Consider the following 15,757-nt stretch of genomic DNA (forward strand, 5'->3'; position numbering starts at 1 on the left):
TCAGGGGAATGTTTCAGTTTAGAGCCATGAGTTCTACATAGAACCATGGAGACTCAAAGAATCATTTGCATTCTTAAATGGTTCTTCAGATTGATGAAGAATGGTTATGTGATTCTATATAGCACCAAAACGGTTCTGCTATCATTGCTATTATTATGATGTCAAGATTGGAACAAAGTTTAGAACCATGGAAGCATGAGTTCTATATAGAACCACAAACACTCAAAGAACCATTTGCATCCTTATATGGTTCTTCAGATTGATGAAGAATGGTTTATGTGGTCCTATATAGCACCAAAAATGGTTCTGCTATTATTATGATGTCAAGTTTGTAACAACAGAAGAACCCTTTTCTAAAGACATCTGTATAGAACCATATATACAACACATTCTCCATGAAGCTATGGGACAATTTCACATGCAAAGAACCATAGAAACCAGAAATGGTTCTATATAGAACTCCAAACCATTTGTCTTTATTAAAGAACCCTTGAAGAGCCATCTTTTTAAGTGTTTACAGTACAAAGGGCATTTAAACTACTTTACCTTTATAAATTACAGTTATTATTATTGTAAAAAAATGTTTATGGACCGAATTATCAGAAACATAATCAAGTCTATTAGTGACTCTACACTGCTTGAGTTGTGCCTTAGGCATGCAGTTAGCACAGTGCTAATTGGAGGGGTACAAGCTTGTTAACTACATTAGCCTCATAGCTCCAGTGCTAAAGCTAAAGAAGTACCAGACAGATGGCAGATCAGCTACATTTTGCATAAAGGGAAAATCCATATATTAATTTTTTACCCAATCTATCGCTTTCAATTAACATCTGATTGCACATTTCCCCCCCACAGGGTTTTAAATATGGATTCTCACAGCTGAGTTGAATTTTCCTCTTCATCATGGTGAGTTGTGACCTGACATGGTCGCCCACTTTCACTCCAAAGCTGAGATTTAATGAGCTGCATGACTTTCTATGGCTTTTTAAAACAGATAAAGAAATTATCATGATTGTAACGAGTCTAAAGGGGCTCGCCGCTGAAAACAGAGCGGAGGAAACCAGCTTTATCTCGTTATTAGCTCTGAGTAGAAGTTTAAAGAAAGTGTGGCTATTAGATGTGCTAGAAGGGCGAGTGCACAGGCAGGCAGGGGTTCTCCAGGAGCCGGATGGTAGAATAATAAATTAATGATACCCCCCGAGTGCAGGAGAGACTGAGAAGCTGATGAATATTGTAGCTGGAGGGTGAGATGGTGGAGAGTGAATGGCCTTCGGTGATCAAGCAGAAAGCAGGTGGTCCGGCACTGTCATTATATCAGGTGGGTGGACCGGGCCTGCAGCAGAAACACCAAACGTATTGCAGATGTGTTATTGTTAGGAGCACACAGTCATGCTGAAGGACACCCAGCTGGCTGAATTGGTGAAGAAAAAACACATTAGATGCAGCAGCACAAACCCAGGAAAGACTTTTTGGAATTGTTTTTGTCCAAACTCTAGGAAATTAAAGCACGAGCTAGTTTTTGTTCATCATATACAGAGTATCTTTTAAGAGTTTCTCTCTAGAATGCTTTATATGCATTTGCATTTATAGGTTTTAAAAGAATAACAGATTTTTGGGGTTTTATTTCTGTAATAACTATGTTATTAATCATAACAAGGCATTAATATACACACCGATCAGACATAACATTCTGACCAGCTCCTTGTTTCTACGCTCATTGTCCATTTGATCAGCTCCACTTACTATATAGGTGCACTTTGTAGTTCTACAGTTACAGACTGTAGTCCATCTGTTTCTCTGATACTTTGTTAGCCCCCTTTTACCCTGTTCTTCAGTGGTCAGGACCCCCATGGACCCTCACAGAGCAGGCACTATTTGGGTGGTGGGTCATTCTCAGCACTGCAGTAACACTGACGTGGTGGTGGTGTGTTAGTGTGTGTTGTGCTGGTCTGAGTGGATCAGACACAGCAGGGCTGCTGGAGTTTTTAAACACTGTGTCCACTCACTGTCCACTCTATTAGACACTCCTACCTTGTCAGTCCACCTTGTAGATGTAAAGTCAGAGACGATAGCTCATCTGCTGCTGCACAGTTTGTGTTGGTCATCCTCTAGTCCTTCATCAGTGGTCACAGGACGCTGCCCACAGGACGCTGTTCGCCGGATATTTTTGGTTGGTGGACTATTCTCAGTCCAGCAGTGACACTGAGGTGTTTAAAAACTCCAGCAGCACTGCTGTGTCTGATCCACTCGTACCAGCGCAACACACACTAACACACCACCACCACGTCAGTGTTACTGCAGTGCTGAGAATGATCCACCACCCAAATAGTACCTGCTCTGTGAGGGTCCATGGGGGTCACCAACAGTACATGCAATTGTGATCAGGACCAATCACAGTCAGGGGGAGGTCTCAGAACAAACGAGGTGGTGATTAGGACCAATCCCAGTTAGGGGGAGGTCTCAGAACAAACGAGGTGGTGATTAGGACCAATCACAGTCAGGGGGTGGTCTCAGAACAAACGAGGTGGTGATTAGGACCAATCACAGTCAGGGGGAGGTCTCAGAACAAAGAGGGTGGTGATTAGGACCAATCACAGTCAGGGGGTGGTCTCAGAACAAAGAGGGTGGTGATTAGGACCAATCACAGTCAGGGGGTGCTCTCAGAACAAAGAGGGTGGTGATTAGGACCAATCACAGTCAGGGGGAGGTCTCAGAACAAATGAGGTGGTGATTAGGACCAATCACAGTCAGGGGGTGGTCTCAGAACACACAAGGTGGTGATTAGGACCAATCACAGTCAGAGGGCAGTCTCAGAACAAATGAGGTGGTGATTAGGACCAATCACAGTCAGGGGGTGGTCTCAGAACACACAAGGTGGTGATTAGGACCAATCACAGTCAGGGGGAGGTCTCAGAACAAATGAGGTGGTGATTAGGACCAATCACAGTCAGGGGGAGGCCTCAGAACAAATGAGGTGGTGATTAGGACCAATCCCAGCCAGGGGGAGGTCTCAGAACAAATGAGGTGGTGATTAGGACCAATCACAGTCAGGGGGAGGTCTCAGGTGGTGATTAGGACCAATCACAGTCAGGGGGAGGTCTCAGGTGGTGATTAGGACCAAACACAGTAAGGGGGAGGTCTCAGAACAAAGGAGGTGGTGATTAGGACCAATCACAGTCAGGGGGAGTTTGAGAACTGCTGCTCTAATGCTCTGCTGCACTGTTGTATGTCTAACTGCATCAAATCGATGATTCTCCAGCAGACCTTTATTGTGAAAGCCTATAAAGCTGGAAGCGACGTATGAATCGATTGTGTATTATGTTAACTTGAAGCTGGATTCTGTTTATTAAATAAATAAACAGAAAAAGGATGATTATACATGTTATATATAACAGTTTCCTTTATTAATGGTGTACAGATGTTGAGCCAGAGGCACTTTGTCGTAAAGTGCGAGTGCTCAGCGTGAGCTTTTCCTCCACCCGTCCATCTCTCAGGCAGACAGCTTCATAAATCCGACAGACGTAAACAAACTGAGCAAATCCGCACTCATAATCGATGAAGCAGGCGAATGATGTTAGAGCAGTGATGAGACTGAAGTCGGAGCTTAGAAACTCCAGCAGGACTTCACACAGACTGAAGACAAATGAAACAGCGCATACAGCAGAAGTAATGAGGCTATTAACCAGGAGCAGGTGCAGGTGACTGCGGACGGGTGGGCGCCTGCCTACCTGACAAATGTTTTGGTGTTTCTTTTATATTACTTTCACTTCATGCTTCTCAAATTCAGTCTTAGCAGCAGAATAAAGTATATTTAAATGAAAATATACGGAGCATAAAACTTCAAAAACTTCAATAAAAAGTAATTCTGCTTTCTATTCACTGCGCTGCTGTACTAAATAGAGGGTGTTACAGTGAGTGCGTTCATATGCATTTAATAATCCGATAACTGCAGAAAATCAGACTTTGTCAGTAATCCGATCAACGTGTTTACATGCACTTGAGTAATCAGATAATGGAAAACTCCAGGGTCTGCATGAGTCAGGCAGTGATCAGATTAATTTAATGTAAACCTCAAATTTAATGCTGTGGCTTTTTTTAAAACATCGTCACTTTACCTGAAAATGTGAACATACATCATCTAGAAGGTGAAGAATATTTAAATCCTTCATTTCGTCAAGCATGTATTTGGTTTCAGCATCATTCCAAAAGTGTTTTGCTGCGTCTCGCGGTGGCGCTGCTCGCTTGTTTCTGGTGCCGTTTTCACACATGCGCAGACTGAGAAATCCGAAAGAAATCAGAGTAAGAGTTCACGTGCACTGAGAAATCTGATTACTGAGCTAAAATCCAGCCTCTTTACATCTCTTAATCAGATTTCTAGACCTTACTCTGATCTAAGAAATCAGACTGTGCTGTTCACATGATCATTTGAATAATCAGATAACTGCAGAAATCCAATTATGATTGGATTTTCGAGTGCATTCAGTGAGAGCGGCATTAAAAGTTTATATTTGCACTACTCATGAATTTAATGAAATAAAGCCTTGTGTATCATTATCTACATTTGGTATCAGCAAAATAACTCTTCACAAGCTTGAGCTAAAAGAAACATACTAAAAATAAAGGCTAGTAACTGGGGCTTTTATTTTCTGGGCGGGGCTAAACAGCTGCAGGCTGAATGGGTGGGGCTATTGCTGCCTTCAAGTCATCCTCGGACGTTCCTACTTATGACTTCGGAGGTCATAAGTACGACTTGATTTGTGTTCAAGTGGTTTTGGTTGGAAATGAGTGGAAATGTTTTTGGTTTACTTTTATTTTTATGTTATTGAAGAGAGTCTGTTTATACATTATATCTGTATGTCCATGTGTGGGTGGTTTCAGGGAATAACTGAAATGTGACCAGTTTATCAGCGGCTATCGTTATTTATATCATTATTTTGTTGACACACCCAAAATCAGAAACTCGGGGGAGTTTCCCACTAGTAAATACGACAGTGTGGTGCTTTTCATGTGCATCCAGCTCGTAAATACGGTATTTCCGACGTGACTTGAAGGCAGCATAAACTATTGTAGACTGAATGGGCGGGGCTATACTACTATAGGATGAATGGGCGGGGCTAAATTACTATAGGCTGAATGGGAGGGGCTAAACCACAGTAGGCTGAATGGGTGGGGCTAAGCTGCTGTAGGCTGAATGGGTGGGGCTAAACTGCTGTAGGCTGAATGGGTGGGGCTGAACTGCTGTAGGCTGAGTGGTGGAGCTAAACTGCTGTAGACTGAATAGGAGGGGCTAAACTACTGTAGGCTGAATGGGGGGCTAAACCACCGTAGGCTGAATGGGTGGGGCTGAACTACTGTTTGTTGAAGGGGTGGGGCTAAACTGCTGTAGACTGAATATGAGGGGCTAAACTACTGTAGCCTGAATGGGAGAGGCTAAACTACTGTAGGCTGAGTGGGTGGGGCTGAACTACTGTAGGCTGAATGGGTGGGGCTAAACTACTGTAGGCTGAATGGGTGGGGATGAAACTACTGTTTGTTGAAGGGGGGGCTAAACTTCTGTAGACTGAATGGGTGGGGCTGAACTACTGTAGGCTGAATGGGTGGGGCTAAACTACTGTAGGCTGAATGGGTGGGGATGAACTACTGTTTGTTGAAGGGGTGGGGCTAAACTTCTGTAGACTGAATAGGAGGGGCTAAACTACTGTAGGCTGAATGGGTGGGGCTGAACTACTGTAGGCTGAATGGGTGGGGCTGAACTACTGTGTGCTGAATGGTGGGGCTAAACTGCTGTAGGCTGAATGGGTGGGGCTAAACTGCTGTAGGCTGAATGGGTGGGGCTGAACTACTGTATGCTGAATGGGTGGGGCTAAACTGCTGTAGCTGAATGGGGTGGGGCTAAACTGCTGTAGGCTGAATGGGTGGGGCTGAACTACTGTTTGCTGAATGGGTGGGGCTAAACTGCTGTAGGCTGAATAGGATGGGCTAAACTACTGTAGGCTGAATGGGTGGGGCTAAACTACTGTTTGCTGAATGGGTGGGGCTAAACTGCTGTAGGCTGAATGGGTGGGGCTGAACTACTGTTTGCTGAATGGATGGGGTACACTGCTGTCGGCTGAATGGGTGGGGCTAAACTACTGTAGGCTGAATGGGCGGGGCTAAACTGCTGTATATGTCAAATGTAAATATGTCCATGTTTGTGACATCACAATCAAAAGAAGCAGTTCTTGCAGCTTGGTTTCCACATATGGTCTGTATGGACTGTGGAGTAAAAGGTATGATGTGAAACTTTAAAGAACGTTTGGTTTTACATGATCAGGGTCCTTTAAGAGAAGTTCATTGTACCTGAACCTGCACACCAGGTTGCGTTTGAAGGGCGTGTGCCTCTCAGTATTTAATGAGTGCGGATCAATAACAGAGTGTTCCTGCTGTTTTAGCACATGTGGACCAACTGTGGCAAAGAGGATCATTACAATGAAATATAGATCAAATTCATGCAGAGCACTGCTGCCTTTTATATGCAGAGTATAATTCCCTTCACCGCCAATGCAATATATTTTTCATTTATATCCCCATGACACACTTAATAAAGGATCAAGTTGTCCTGTGTGCTCGGTGCATCCAGGTTCAAACAGAAGCAAACTGTTTGATGTCTTGGTTTGATCTTTAATTCCCACACTTATAAGGAGATACTCAGCCACCTTGGCTCCGCTGAAGATTAGTGAGGGTGAGCTTTGTTTGCCGGTAGCCGTAATAAACCGAGATCACTCAAGAGCACTTGAGGAGAGAGAGGATTAAAACTGGAGTGGCTGCTCATTCAGACACTCGGATCTGTTCAGAGAAAAGTCGTTCCAGACTTTTCTGTCTGTTCGTTTTAACGGTAAAACTCCGTACAGTACAGTCCACCATGAGGATGTTACATTTTCCAGATTACACTTGAAGTGTGGAGTGAGACGACATGAGAAGGTTTTATAATGATTAAAGGGCTTAGAGTTCGGCCACATGCGGCTCTTTTACTGCCCTGTTGCTGCTCCATGGCAGAATCAGATTTTTAAGCAATAAAAGGCAGTAAAATAAACCTTTGCTTTACTGGAGTTAATGTAGAACTGCTAATTCACCCTTTAACCCTGAAGATCTGCGCAAAGACTGCTGGTCACCATAGCAACGCAGACAATCTAACCTAGATAGTAGCTAACGAAACGGCAAAGACCGACAATTCCAAGAAGAACATCGATAATTTAGAGAGAACAGTCAGTTTCTCATTCGCCAGCTTCTTGTTTGAATTCTTTTCTTGCATTTTTCCCGTTCCACCTTAAATGGTGCCTGAAGTGCATGTAATTATGAAGTATGTAACTGCTGCACCATTTAAGGTGGAACGGGAAAATTCGAACAAGAAGCTGGCGAAAAAGAAGTCTGTGTTTTCATTTACATTATATTTTTTAGTCTATACTAGGACATCAGCACATACTGAGACATATTTACAGCCAAGATGGTAAAACGTTACTTCAGTAAAATGGACATTAAATGTTGTGGCTCCCAAGGTGGTTTGATTTTTGTTGAAAAGGACAAAATGGCTCTTCTGAAAGTTTGAGTTGCGACCCTCGACCCATATCATGAAAAAACAACTTTTCTTCACTGTTTTTAAGAGATGGCTTTGATGGCTTTGATGTAGTATGTAAACGTTTCAAAACGTACCATTCAGTCCTCAGTCCATACAGTCCCTATATGTAAACTAGGCTGCAAATACAGCTTATTTTAAATCTATTGTTTTTTGTGATGTCACTAAAACAAGCTCATTTGCATACACCAATCAGGCATAACACTCTGACCACCTCCTTGTTTCTACGCTCATTGTCCATTTTATCAGCTCCACTTACTATATAGGTGCACTTTGTAGTTCTACAGTTACAGACTGTAGTCCATCTGTTTCTCTGATACTTTGTTAGCCCCCTTTTATCCTGTCCTTCAGTGGTCAGGACCCCCATGGACCCTCACAGAGCAGGTACTATTTGGGTGGTGGATCATTCTCAGCACTGCAGTAACACTGACGTGGTGGTGGTGTGTTAGTGTGTGTTGTGCTGGTCTGAGTGGATCAGACACAGCAGTGCTGCTGGAGTTTTTAAACACTGTGTCCACTCACTGTCCACTCTATTAGACACTCCTACCTTGTCAGTCCACCTTGTAGATGTAAAGTCAGAGACGATAGCTCATCTGCTGCTGCACAGTTTGTGTTGGTCATCCTCTAGTCCTTCATCAGTGGTCACAGGACGCTGCCCACAGGACGCTGTTGGCTGGATATTTTTGGTTGGTGGACTATTCTCAGTCCAGCAGCGACACTGAGGTGTTTAAAAACTGCCGTGTCTCTGTTTGAGTTCTCTATTTGAGTCCTGGGACCTCTCAGTGGTTTTTCCTCATTGAGTCATTGTTCTTCTTGGTGGTTTTCCCATCAGGGCAGATATAGGGCTGCTCACTGCTCTGGGCAAGTGTGCTCACTGCCCTCTAGTGTGTGTGTTCACTAGTGTGCATGTATGTGGGTGTTTCACTGCACGGATGGGTTAAATGCGGAGGTCTAATTCCTCTGTGTGCAAACACAGTTAGCTAATGGTTCTGAATTCAATTCAGTTCATTGTATCCCTCAGTGATGCTCGTTAGGAGGCTGATCTCACATTTCTAAATGCTAATACATTTTAAATGAACAGAATATTGCTGAGAACAACCGTCATTAACCAGCATTTTCGTTTGGCACTAATGCTGTGTGAAAAGTGCCAAATGTGTTTAGAAAATTTTAATAATGCCAACATATTGGCATCAGAAGACCTTGGCATCGTGTTGCTCATCGTCAAAATTACACACGCATCTCTTGCAGACGTCTCATCCCACTGAGGACTAAGACTAACTGCACTGCCTCCCTCTCATCGTCTGCTTCATTACTCTTTCACCACCCTGCAGCTCTGAGTCTTCCTGCCTGTCACAGCGGAACAAATGTAGGACATTGATGCTCATAAAGGCTAATACACAGCAGATTAATGAGTGGCTAAGAGGGAACTGTTACAACAGGGTTTAATATTCTCTAACTTGTCATTGATGACAAAGACAAATTGGGGAATGTGGTCCGTTTCTGTTTTGATTGTTTGCTGAATAGTTACGGTCGGATCTGTATTTATTTGTGGACGTTTCAAAATCTCCTGCGAATATGAAAAGATCGTTAACTGAATAGAAGCTGCTGTCGGCCGATCAGAAATCAGAGAGCATTACGCTCGGGTTGTTTTATTTAATCTTTAATTTAACCTTTAATTTAACCAGGCAAGTCATTAAGAACATATTCATATTTACAGTGGTGGCCTGGCAAGCAGCAGAAGCCACATGGGGAAAAGGGAAACATGAAAGAGGAATAAAATAACAGGAAAGCAACACACAAACCCGATAAGACCAGGGGAGGAAGTAGAGATTCTGGGGCCCAAAAGACAGGAAATAGGCCCCTGGCATGCACATACATAAAATGACATAATAAATAAATGAATAAATAAATAAACAACTTCAAGATTGTGGATATCTAATACTTTTCATTTTGAGATTGTTGTAAGAATATTTTTCTAGACATTTTTCAACTTGTTTTTAAAATTATCTCTGTTTCAGCAGATCATTCTCATTGTTTTAAGAAATAATGCTTGAAACAAGCAAAATTATCTGGCAGTATAGTGAGATAAATGGGTACCCATATCAAAAAACAATTCCAAATGTATTTATCAAATATATTTTGGCAATGTATGAAAATGGCAGAATGTTTGTGTTAAATATATTGTAAAACGCATTTATTAGTATTGTTTATTATCTGTGTTCAGTTGTGTGTAATAGAGGTTACAGATGTAACTAAACGTACTGACTTCTGTGATCTGCACTGTACTTTACATTAACCATGTACATCTGCAGTGAGACTCACACACACAATGTACTTCAAATAAACAAGATATCAGATCATAACTGCATTTTCACAGAGTATCAATACCCACAACACTCGCTTCTGTCATATTAAAGGTTCATTTGATCATATTTAAAATGAAGATACTGGAACACAAATTCATTTCTAAAGGTATCAGACAGTGAAATGACTTAGACAGGATTTTGGCTTCAATACATTTTCAAATGTATTTGATAAAAACATTTACATACATTTATTTTTGTATGGAACATGTCTGGTTGTAATATTTCCCCATACATTTCAATATAATGCATTTTAAAATATATTTGGTTCATATGGCACAATATTCTGTTTGGACTGTATTTCAGTGTGGGCTGCAATGTATTTGAAAGGTATTTCAAATATATAACATATATGTCAATATATATTTTTCCATAGAGTCCAGAGTAGAATTAACATAATGAGTAGAAAAATTACTTTTTCTGAAAAGTAATAAGTAATGTAATCCCATCATTATCTTATAATAGATTACTTCCCCACACTGGAGCCGTCTGTGTTAACGTTAGCTATTTTAAAAATGTGTGTGTCTCTATATTCACCGATCAGGCATAACATTCTGACCACCTCCTTGTTTCTACACTCATTGTCCATTTTATCAGCTCCACTTACTATATAGGTGCACTTTGTAGTTCTACAGTTACAGACTGTAGTCCATCTGTTTCTCTGTTAGCCCCCTTTTACCCTGTCTTACCCGGTGGTGTGTTAGTGTGTGTTGCGCTGGTCTGAGTGGATCAGACACAGCAGTGCTGCTGGAGTTTTTAAACACCTCAGTGTCACTGCTGGACTGAGAATAGTCCACCAACCAAAAATATCCAGCCAACAGCGTCCTGTGGGCAGCGTCCTGTGACCACTGATGAAGGACTAGAGGATGACCAACACAAACTGTGCAGCAGCAGATGAGCTATCGTCTCTGACTTTACATCTACAAGGTGGACTGACAAGGTAGGGGTGTCTAATAGAGTGGACAGTGAGTGGACACAGTGTTTAAAAACTCCAGCAGCACTGCTGTGTCTGATCCACTCAGACCAGCACAACACACATTAACACACCACCACCACGTCAGTGTTACTGCAGTGCTGAGAATGACCCACCACCCAAATAGTACCTGCTCTGTGAGGGTCCATGGGGGTCCTGACCACTGAAGAACAGGGTAAAAGGGGGCTAACAAAGTATCAGAGAAACAGATGGACTACAGTCTGTAACTGTAGAACTACAAAGTGCACCTATATAGTAAGTGGAGCTGATAAAATGGACAATGAGCATAGAAACAAGCAGGTGGTCATAATGTTATGCTTGACCGGTGTATATATTTGGAATAGGCTATGTACCATATATCTAATCTGTAATTTCTTGGGGCCCTAGGTGGTTTCCTAATAAGATAATAGTCCAATGAATAAATAAAAAAACTGTTGACAGCATAAAATGACAAAACACCAAACATTACCAAACTGGGAACAAAAGGGAATTTCAGCTGAATATGAAGGAGGACCTGGTGTTGTATTTAGCAGCTACTGGTTGTATCAGGGTTTGTAAGTAGGGGGCGTCTATCTGGCCTTAGAAGGGTCCTCTAAGTTGACCTAGCCTGTCAGTGTGGTTAGATAAGGATAAAGCCTAGATCTTTATACGTTTTAATCTGTTAGCTCCCTCGTTTGTAATTTTTCATGCTACAAGATGGTGCAATATCTGGATCTGTGTGAGCATAACGTGGTGTGGGATGAACTGTAATTGATGCTTGCAGCTACATTTCAAGATATTTAAGATGATTCTGCCTATATTTCCAACCAAATACAAAATATTCAATTACAACAGTAAACACAAAATACATCGGCAAAATTTAAATACACTACAGACACAGACACAAAAGAGTATCTACAAAATAATACATACATGACTGTTAGAGGTTGGTAAAGTAAAAAAAAACAAATATATATATATATATATATAATATATATATATATATATGTAAAAAGCTCAGCATCCAAGAGAAAAGATCATCATTTTCACTGTTCATACAGGACATTTTTCACATTACATTTTCACTTGGAAAGTTAATGGAAGGGTTCCAGTATTCCTGCAGGTGTACCAGTATTCCTGCAGGTGTACCAGTCTTCATGCAGGTGTACTAGCCTTCCTGCAGGTATACCAGCCTTCCTGCAGGTGTACCAGCCTTTCTGCAGAAATACCAGCCTTCCTGCAGGTGTACCAATGTTCTTGCAGATGTACCACTGTTTCTGCAGGTATACCTGCCTTCCTGCAGGTGTACCAATGTTCCTGCAGGTATACTAGCCTCCCTGTAGGTGTACCAATGTTCCTGCAGGTGTACCATCCTTCTTGCAGGTGTATCAGCATTCCTGCAGGTCTAGCACAGTTCCTGTAGGTGTATCAGCATTCCTGCAGGTCTACCAATGTTTCTGTAGGTCTACCAGCCTTCCTGCAGGTGTACCAATGTTTCTGCAGATATACCAGCCTTCCTGCAGTTTGCAGTCTGTTTCTGCAAGTCTACCAATGTTCCTGTAGGTCTACCAGCCTTCCTGCAAGTATGGTGTGCCAATGTTCCTGCGGGTGTGCCAGACTTCCTGCATGTATACCACTGTTCCTGCAGATCTACCACTATTCCTGTAGGTCCTGTAGGTCTACCACTGTTCCTGAAGGTGTACCAGCCTTCCTGCAGGTGTACCAATGTTCCTGCACATGTACCACGGTTCCTGTAGGGTGTACTGGCATTCTTACAGGTATATCAGTGTATCAGCAGTAGTATCAGCATTCCTGCAGATGTACAAGCATTTCTGCAGGTGTGCCAGTGTTCTAGCAGGTGTATCAATGTTCCTGCATGTGTACTGGCATTCGTACAGGTCTATCAGTGTACCAGCAGTGGTACCAGCTTTCCTGAAGGTGTATCAGTGTACCAGCAGGGTACTGTTGTTTCTGCAGGTGTACCAGCATTCATAGAGGTGTATCAACGATCCTGCGGGTGTACCATTCCTGCAGTTGTATCAGTGTTACTGCAGGTGCACTATGCAGGTCTATCAACGTTCCTGCAGGTATATTAACATTTATGCAGGTCTACATTCATGCAGGTGTTGCAGATTTCCTGCAGGTGTACCAGCATCTCTCCTGGTATACTAGTGTTCCTACCAGTGCTCTGATGTTCCTGCAGGTGTATTGGTGTTTCTGCAGTTCTACCAGCCATCCTACAGGTGTACCAGTACCAGCAATACATCTGATACATGGCTGTGCAGCCATAATGGATGATGCATAATGTTTTTTTTATTTTGTTGTTCTGTTTATTTATTTCTATTATTATTACTTTTTTAGAACATCACACTTGAAGACCCCTAATAAGCATGCAGATCCTTTTGGGGGCACAGGTGTGTTCACACTAATGACAAATTTACTGATCCTTCACTAAATCACAGGGCCAGTGGGGCTTATCTGCTGAAAATTGTTTCACTTAATTTAATCAGCCTGTAACCTCAGTGCAGCTGTGTCCAAACAGGTTTTATGATGAGGACATGTTCCAAAACTTTTCCACAGTAACATGTAAACTATCTATTATGAAGTCTCAATGACACACAGCACCATGAGCTCGCAGGCTTCTCCTCTCAGTCTTATTTCAGCACTTTGACAAGCGGAAAAAACACAACAGAAACAGAAACAGTTACATGGCTCAGAGATTATAAATATGAAAAGATAAATAATAACCCAGAGCAGCAAAACAGACTGTAAAGAGAACATAGGTGCGTCTGTTTACATTCCTGATCTCGCATATTTACATAAGCAGAGAGCATTGATGAGCCTGGCACTCCAGCAGTGTAAATATAGCCATTTTAGTTAGACGTAATTGGTGGAACGGCCGCAGTGCTCTTATTGAACAGCTGTTATTGTTTGGAAGTTTAAAGTGAAACATAATTAATCTGAGCACTGAGATGCACTGTAAACAGCATGCTGACACACAGTTTACAGTTTTGTCCTAAACATTTGAACAGTGAAGGTTGTTTTGGCGCTGTGCTGTAGTGGTACATTGAATATAAAATTACATAATGACTAGGGGTGTAAGAAAATATCGATACACTTCAATATCACAATATTATGTTTTGTGATAATGTGTCAATTCTCAAATATACAGTATTGCTTTTTAATTAATGAAATGAACCTTTTAGCCAACTATATCTGAACACATCGGAATTAGACCTCCGCATTTAACCCATCCGTGCAGTGAAACACCACATACACTAGGGGGCAGTGAGCGCATTTGCCCGGAGCGGTGGGCAGCCCTATCCACAGCCCCTGGGGATTAGTTGGGGGTTAGGTGCCTTGATCAAGGGCACCTTAGTCACGTACTGTCAGCTGAGGGGATCAAACCGACAACCTTCCGGTCACAAGGCTGGTTCCCTAACCTAGAGCCTCCAGAGATTCATGGCAGACTGTGGTTCATTTTGTGTTGTGTTGTGTTTAAACCCCTGATCACTAGAGGGCAGTGTAATCTATCTTCAGCCATTAGACTCTTCCACTCCAGTGTAAACAAGTAGCATAAGGGGGCACCACTAGTGTTAGCATTAGCAAACCTAGCTGACTAGTAACGCTACCACCAGTGGCTGAATCTGAAAGAACTAAACGGTGCTCTAACAATTTGTCCTACACATTAACCCAACATGCTCATACCATTACTATACCCTCTTAAAAATATGGTTCTTCAAGGGTTCTTTAGTAAAGAAAAGGGTTCTGTATAGAACCATGAATGCTCAAAGAACCATTTGCGTGATTAAAGGGTTCTTTGCGTCGTTAAATGGTTCTTCAGACTGACGGAGAGTGTGCTGTGTATGGTCCTATTTAGAAGCTATTTGAAAAGGGTTCTATATAGCACCTTGTATTCTTACAATGTCAAGCCTGTAACAACAGAAGAACCCTTTTTGGTTTTGCAAGACCCTTTAATGGTTATTTGAGTGTTTGTGGTTCTATACAGAACCCTTTTCTTTACTAAAGAACCCTTTCAGTAACTTTTGTTTTTATTGTTAATTCAGCCTTACTTCAAGTCTGTTGTACAGTCTATGGCATTGTCCAGCTTAATATTACTACTTACACCCTGATAAGATGACTTAGGCTAACAAAATGTCCTACATATTCTTTTAATGCTCGTAACATTTTCTGATGAGGGAATTTGGACGAGGCCAAGAAGCCAGCTTCTTGTTTCAGTTTTTCCATTCCACCTTAAATGGTGCAGTAGTTACACTCTGGCATCTAAAGTGTTGTAATAATAACTGCTGCACCATTTAAGGTGGAATGGGGAAATTCCAACAAGAAGCTGGCGAATAGGAAGCTGACTTCAGCTTTGTGTGACATAGGATATTAAAACTTCCTACCTATGGGTTTGTGTATTAAACTACCTACATTTATGCCACCCTACGGTAGGACATTTTGACAAGGCAGCACAATAGCTGGTTTTCCACTGCACAGTACGGCTCGACTCGACTCGCTTTTGACACCAGCTACTTCATTTTCCACAGATATTGTGCCTCTCAATTTAGCTGGTCATTCAGAAGACGCTGATAGCAGCAAGACAAAAGATTGCTGAATAAAACAGGAGAGTTTGGGGAAAACTACATCCGAGTTCAGACGACAAGACGATTCTGATTACTCAAAAAAAAAGCAATGGAAGAGGCTACGCTAACCTGGGAGCTACCGTTAGCATGAGTGTTTAACGATTCTTCCCAACAGACCTGTAGTCTTTTGTCACCTTTTGGTATCGGCTCAGCTCGCTTGGAACCTCATTGAGATTGTACCAAA

This window comes from Colossoma macropomum, unplaced genomic scaffold (genome assembly GCF_904425465.1).
Source record: "Colossoma macropomum unplaced genomic scaffold, Colossoma_macropomum, whole genome shotgun sequence".
Taxonomy (NCBI): domain Eukaryota; kingdom Metazoa; phylum Chordata; class Actinopteri; order Characiformes; family Serrasalmidae; genus Colossoma; species Colossoma macropomum.